The 7820-nt window shown below is 40.9% G+C and overlaps 1 pseudogene; it reads left to right on the forward strand.

The window, feature by feature from the left end:
- Window positions 1-356: 356 nt before the first annotated feature.
- On the forward strand, window positions 357-557 carry LOC139252368 (U2 spliceosomal RNA; annotated as a pseudogene).
- Window positions 558-7820: the final 7263 nt, after the last annotated feature.

A 7820-nucleotide genomic window follows, 5' to 3' on the forward strand; every position in this document is an offset into this window, starting at 1 on the left:
TGAAACAGATAACATGCCGCAAGCTGTTCCTTTCGCTTTCCGTTGCTGATATCTCTGCTTTGCATTTTCAGCATTTTACAGTTTTTCTTCTCAAGAGTTTCATTTTATTTGTTGTGTATGAGGAATACTGTTACTGCCCAGTGCAATCCCACAACACTTCAATATTCTTCAAACATATTTTGGCACTGAAAATAATTGGGGGGGGGGGGGGGAATTATATGGGTATAATTTCTTCATACAATTATTTTTGGTGAATGCTGAACATAGATAGCTTCAAGGTTGGTATTGTTTCAGGTTTAAATGACTGCAGCATTATCACTGCCCTGTTTATACAGGTGAAAATTTGCAGCAAATATATCGCTTCTCGGCCTTTTAGCTAAGATCATGCGTAACTGACCTGACAGGGGAGTAACCATGACCCCAAAGTGGTTCTCCCTGGATCAGGAAGGTGGTTCTCCTGTGCTTTTTGGAAATAGAAGGTGGGTGGGGTTGCTGACCCATCCACCTCCATGGCACGAACCTGGTATTGCAGTACTTCCAGGAACGGTGCTTGGGCTCTAGGCCTTTTGGCTAAGAGCATTAGCGCAGGGTGATCCTTGATGTGTGCAAGGTGACCTCTGGCGTTTGTGATCTGACAAAGAATTGGAAAGATTGGATACGGAAAAATTTTAACTCCTGGCCACTGTGGGACTCTGCTTTCTTTTGGAATAAATTCCAGATAGTTCTATAAATCAAGTTGATTTAATTATGTCTTACAAGATCCTTTGGGAGGGAAAAACAAATATGTAGAAATTTCGCCAGCATGCGTCTTAATAGTGTATCACAGGTGTTCGCTCATCAGCTGCAGCACTTCACCTGGACTCGTGCGATACAGTGCTATCCACCCCCCCCCTCCCCAACAGCTGCTTCCCTCCTTCGCATTTCTCGGCTGAAGTTGAGATAAAGATGTCACTTCACATGCTCCCTAACAGTAGTACAAATACTGAGAGAGATTTCATGATAATCGCTTCACAGTTGCAAATGCATTTATGACCGGCAAAATGCACCACCCCATTTAGAGTAATGATGCAGATCTCTGTGTTATTGCACAGATCTGTCGAATAAAATGTGCTTGATATTTTTTCAACTATTGTGCACTACTGCCATCTAGAGGTACCTTTTGTAGTAGCAGCTACAGTTCCTCTGGTAGAAAGAAAATCCTTTTTAATAATAATATACTTGACACCTTATCAAGTCAAAATGGCTCAAAGCACTTCACACCAAGAATTACTTTCAAATGCAGTGATGGTTGCTATAGGCAGATATGGCAGCAATTCTACACAAACAACGTACCACAAATCGCAATGAAATGAACGGTCAGCCAATTTGTTTTTTTTTTGTGGTGTTGGTTGAGAGAGGAATGTTGGCCAGAATGCCTGGAGAACTCCCTATTCATCTTTGAGTAGTGCCGTAAAATATTTCACATTCATTTGAATAGGCAGATGGGACCCTGATTTAGAATCATAGAATCATACAATATAGAAGGAGGCCATTTGGCCTATTGTGTGTGTACAGGCTCTCTGAAAGAGCTATCCAATTAATCTTATTACCCTGCTCTTTCCCTGTAGCCCTGTAACTGTTTCCTTTTCTGCTGCCCAAAAGGGTGGTGGAGGCAGAAACCTTCAACGCATTTAAAAAGTGCTTGGATATGCACTAAGTGCTGTAATGTATAGGGCTACAGATGAAGAGCTGGAAAGAGGGTTAGGCTGGATAGCTCTTTTTCGGCCAGGATAGAAATGATGGGCCAAATGGCCTCCATCAATGCCGTAAATTTCTATGATTCTATTTCTATAGGTCTAAGTATACATCCAATTCCCTTTTGAAAGTTACTATTAAATTTGCCTTTCAAGTAGTGCATTCCAGATCATATGTTCCTGCTTAAAAATAATTCTCCTCGTCTCCCGAGGCAAAAGCAAAATACTGTGGGTTCTGGAAATCTGAAATAAAATAGAAAATGCTGGAAATACTCAGCAGGTCAGGCAGCATCTGTGGGGAGAGAAACAGAGTTAACGTTTCAGGTCGATGACATTTTGTCAGAACTGAAAAAAGTTAGGGATGTAACAGATTGTAAGCAAGTGCAGGGGCAGGGCAAGCGGGGATGCGGGGGAGGAGTGGGGAGAAAGAACAAAAGGGAAGGTCTGCGAGAGAGTGGAAGGCAAGAGAGATTAAATGATAAAAGGGATGATTGTACAAAGCAAAAGGAGATGGTAAAGAAACAAAAGATGGGTCTAGAATTTCAGCATTTCAAAGGGACCATTCCCTCCATGACACCCTGGTCAACTCCTCAATCAACCCCCAACATCCCTTTCTCTTCCCACGGCACCTTCCTATGCAAATGCAGCAGATGGAAAACCTACCCTTTTACCTCCTCCCTTCCCTTTGTCCAGGGCCTCAAACATTCCTTCCAGGTGAAACAGCGATTTATTTGTACTTCCTGCATTTTAGTATACTGTATTCGCTGCTCACGATGCGGTCTCCTCTACATTGGGGAAACCAAACGCAGATTGGGTGACCGCTTTGCGGAACACCTCCGTTCAGTCCGTAAGCATGACCCCGAGTTTCCGGTCACCTATCACTTTAATTCCCACTCGCACCTCTCTGTCATCGGCCTCTTAACTATTCCAACGAAGCTCAACGTAAGCTCGAGGAACAGCACCTCATCTTTTGATTAGGCACTTTACAGCCTTCTGGACTCAATATCGAGTCAAATAATTTCAAATCATAATCTCTGCCCCTATTTTTTCAGATGGCAGCTGTTGATGATTCTGCCATTCCCATTTACACCTCTTCTACACTCATCTTTGTTTCTTAACTTGTCCCATTACCATCTCCCTTTGCTTTGTACTATTATACCTTTTTTAATGAACCTCTCCTGCCTTCCACTCTATCACAGACCTTCCCTTTTGTTTTTTCCTCCCCTCCCCCATTCCTTGTCCCGACACTTGCTTAAAATCTGTTAAATTTCTAACTTTTTCCAGTTCTGATGAAAGGGCACCGACTTGGAACAGTAATTCTGTTTCTCTCTCCACAGATGCTGCCTAACCTGCTGAGTGTTGGCAGCATTTTCTGTTTTTACTCTTCATCTCCCTCCCTGGTTCTTTTGGCAATTATTTTAAATCTGTTTCCTTTGGTTACTGACCCTCCTGCCAGTGTAAACAGTTTCTCCTTATTTACTCTCTCAAAACCCCTAATAATTTTGAACAGCGCTATTAAATGTCCCCATAACATTTCTGCTCTAAAGAGAATAGCTTCTCTATTCTCTCCACATAACCAAAGTCCCTCCTCCCTGGTATCATTCTAATTCATTTTATATTTCATGTGAAGGATATTTCAGTTTATATATATACTGTACATATATAGATACATAAGGCTGGATTTTGATGAAAAAACGCCACCACTGGTTTACCGCCCCAAAAAACGCTATGATTATTCAATTAAGAACGGTGGAAAATTAATCAAAAAATGGAAAACAAATCCGCCCGGCGGGAAAAATCGGCGTTGCACGTGGATACTCGGCGGAAAACACGATCCTCGTCAAATTTAATCCGAGTCTACAAATTGGGCCGAGGGAAGGGGGAAACACAAAAAATATTTTTCAAAAAAAAAATTGCAACACATTCACAGGATTCTTTTCCAGTGAATCGCTGCAAAAGCATTTTTTTTTTATTTTAACTTACTTTTTTTGCAGGATTTCATACCTACTGCCGATCGAAGGACTGCTCTGGCTGGTTTCTCCTCAGCGTTTTTTTTTTCACCCAACTACGGATCACCGCTACCGGTTTTTTCAGTGTTGCACACCGGCGGTTCGCTTCCCAGTGGTATTCCGAAACCGCCGGCGGAACACTTTGATGAAATTCCCACCGGGTACTTTTCCACTGAAAACAAGGAATACTGCCGAAAAACACGACAGAAAGGCTGATGAAATTCCAGCCCATGGAGTAACATATAGTTTGCATTAACAACACAGAGGGGTTGACGTATACCCCCTTTATATTACAGCAATGCTGCTAACAACATTTCAGTGGTTGCAGTAAATATGGCAGTGCTACTGCCTTCTAACATTTAACAAGTAATTTTGTTTAATCTCCATATTCTCCACAGATCAGCCCTGGATCATTGGCAGCACCTCACCTCTGAGTCAGACAGTTGTGGGTTCAAGTCCCACACCAGAGACTTGAGCATAAAATCTAGGCTGACACTCCAGTGTAGTACTGAGGGAGTGCTGCACTGTCTGTGGTGCCGTCTTTTGGATAAGGCATTAAACCAAGGCCCCATCTGCCCTCTCAAGTAGACATAAAAGATCCCATGGCACTATTGCAAAGAACAGCAGGGGGGTTCTCCAAGGTGTTCTCGCAACATATCCCTCAACCAACATCTAAAAAGATCACCTGTTCATTATCACATTGCTGTTTGTGGGAGCATGCTGTGTGCAAATTGGCTGCCACATTTCCTACATTACAAGAGTGACTACATTTCAAAAGTACTTCATTGGCTGTGAAGTGCTTTGGGATATCCTGAGGTCACAAAAGGCACTATATAAACGTAAGACTTTCTTAAAGTTTTCCTCCATGTTTATGCTATTCTCAAGTGTGTAGATAAGATTGTCCTTCACAACTACCACATATAGAAATACTGGATTTAAGTCAAGTTAAGTTCTAAGCAACGCATTAAGGAATCCTTCATTGGACCATTTTCCCTTCCCAAGGATTGACAAATTCATCTTTTAGGGAAGTCCAAATAATAAAATCGGTTGAAACCAGGATTGGATTGTCGATCCCGTGGTTAAATGCCCTATGTTGCAGTGTTCTAGCTGTTGCCTAGCACAGAGCGCTCATTCTCCATTTGATTTTTTCACATTTCATTCTTCCCCTGTTTAGTATGATGTGCTGCTGTTATTAGAAGCTGGAATACATTGTGGCTATCTTTTACTTTATTTCTTTACTCTCAGTTTCAAACTATGTGCGCCTTAATAGACAAAGCACCTACTTCTGTGTCAAATGGTTGTTCTTAAGCTGTAACATACTTTCATATTTTATAATAAATTTTAAAATAAATTCAACCAGAATCACGCATCTCAGGAAAATTATGAATTCCAGATGTTGATGAGCAATACCATATGATTTCAAACAATGTGGCGTTTAGGTAACATCTTATTTATAAGCCAGTAAGTTGTGCTGCAATGACGTGGACTCTCTGTTCAATCCCGAGTCTCACTGTCACTTAGATATTGGACAAGTAAATGTACATTCTAGTTTATAGGGGTTGGAAGATCTGCTTACTGAAGTTGCCAGTGATACTGAATCCAATTAGAATATCAAGCATAAAACCAAAAAAAACAAGGGTCCTATCTCACTACCACTTCTTTCGACCCCTCCCAAGTCTCTAAATTTTCAGACTGCTTGTCCGACATCCAGTTTTGGATGAGCAGAAATGTTCTCCAATTGAATATTGGGAAGACTGAAGCCATTGTTTTCGGTCCCCGCCACAAACTCCGTTCCCTAGCCTCTGACTCCATCCCTCTCCCCAACTTCTGTCTGAGGCTGAACCACACTGTTCGCAACCTTGGTGTCATATTTGATCCTGAAACGAGCTTTTGACCACATATCCGCAGCATAACTAAGATCGCTTATTTCCACCTCTGTAACATTGCCCGTCTCCGCCCTTGCCTCAGCTCATCTGCTGCTGAAGCCCTCATCCATGCCTTTGTTACTTCTAGACTTGACTATTCCAACACACGCCTGGCTGGCCTCCCACAGTCTACCCTACGTAAACTAAAGGTGATCCAAAACTTGGCTGCCTGTGTCCTAACTCGCACCAAGTCCCACTCACCCATTACCCCTGTGCTCGCTGACCTACTTTGGCTTCTGGTTAAGCAATGCCTCGATTTCAAAATCCCTCCATAGCCTCACCCCTCTCTACCTCTGTAATCTCCTCCAGCCCCACAACCCACCCGAGATGTCTGCGCTCCTCTAATTCTGCCCTCTTGAACATCCCTGATTATAATCGCTCAACCATTGGTGGCCGTGCCTTTTGTTGCCTGGGCCCCAAGCTCTGGAATTCCCTGGCTAAACCTCTCTGCCTCTCTTTCTTCCTTCAAGACGCTCCTTAAAACCTACCTCTTTTACCAAGCTTTTGGTCACCTGCGCTAATATCTACTTATGCGGCTCGGTGTCAAATTTGTTATCGCATAATACTCCTGTGAAGCACCTTGGGATGTTTCACTACGTTACGGTAAAGGCACTTTATAAATACAAATGGTTGCTGTTATATTATTTGTCACTATGTTGTTTATCCCTACATGGACTATCAACACTGAGTATCTTCCTGTCCAATTTTAATAGCCTTTCTAACCTTGCCTCAATATGCTCTGCTCCAGCTCTCTCCAGAAAAGTGGACATGCCAGTCGACTGGAAGTGATTGATCAAACCATTTCAAACTATACACCAATGACATTATACTGCTTCACTTGGTTTTACTCTTAAATAACTCCAAATCTGTTAGGCTTGACCTGTTTTTCATAACCCCACACTGACTTCATTGTCTTTACTCTCGCTGTATGCTTTTAAATTGCTTCCTTCATCATAGTTTCCAGTAATTTTCTACATTAGATAACAAGTTAATTGGCTAAGTGCTTTTTATTTCCTTGGATCACATCAGCTATTTGCCATTTTTTTAATTGTCTCAAAAGTTTTACAAAAGTTCTATCACAGCATTCCTTCTTCCAACCTAATTTAACATTGTGCTGTGAAATGTCATCTAATAGATGCATAGTGCTTTGTGAATCTTTAAGTGCTTTAGTTTCTTATTGTCCATTTCATTTAAGAAAAGTAGATATTTTTATATAAGCTAAGGCATTAAAGAACAAACAGAACCTGTAGGTATTGCAAAGCATGAAAGATAATGATGTGGTGGAACATCTAAAAGGAGTAATATCAATGTTAGCTCCATAATTAAGTACAGTTTCTAAATTAGGTATTTAACTGGGAACACTACTAGCCGCTTCTATTGCAAATACTGTTGTAAAATAAAATATTTTTAAATTGCATTAGCTTCTTAATTCATATTTAAGGGACCTAGTTGTTCTTTTAGTATGCAATTTAAGCAATGTGGCCAAGAACTTCTTTATTAAAACTCTCTGGTTTTGCCATATTATTCATCTAAATATATTTTCCTGTTTCTTCTAGCTACTTTAAATTCAAGCTGTGTGATATGTAAACCCACCCTGCTTTCATAGCCGACTAAATTGGTCTCATTCACACACTACTTTCAGTTCCTGACTTCTCATCCTCATCACATAAATGCAAAAACACTTGAGAAATGTTGTCCTACATTTTTAATACTTGGCCTTGTGACTTATTTCTATTTATTCCATTCTTATATTTGTGTCTGAATGTTTTCTACCCTATTATTAAGGATTGGCTTTGCTCACTTCACAACAGAAAGGAGAAATGGCCCTGAGGGAAGGAGTGCCAAGGACACAATGAGCACACATGAAACACCTGACTCTATTTATAACAACCTCAGCCCCGGAGACTACTCCAACCCCCACCACAAAATGGCAAACACAGCAAATGAGAAAGTCAAAATAAGCCAAGCATATTTAAGGTAGTTAAAATAATTGTTGCATAGTGTATGTACTTTTTTGTAGTCACCTTACCTTTAAGTGAGACAGGGGATATGGTTCAGTGATCTTTTAATGAACTTATATCCTTTATTAACACTTAATAGTGATTTTTCAAATAAAGATAGCTGCTTTATGTTAAATGTACAATGTCACACAC

Source organism: Pristiophorus japonicus, chromosome 2 (assembly GCF_044704955.1).
Source record: "Pristiophorus japonicus isolate sPriJap1 chromosome 2, sPriJap1.hap1, whole genome shotgun sequence".
NCBI lineage: Eukaryota > Metazoa > Chordata > Chondrichthyes > Pristiophoridae > Pristiophorus > Pristiophorus japonicus.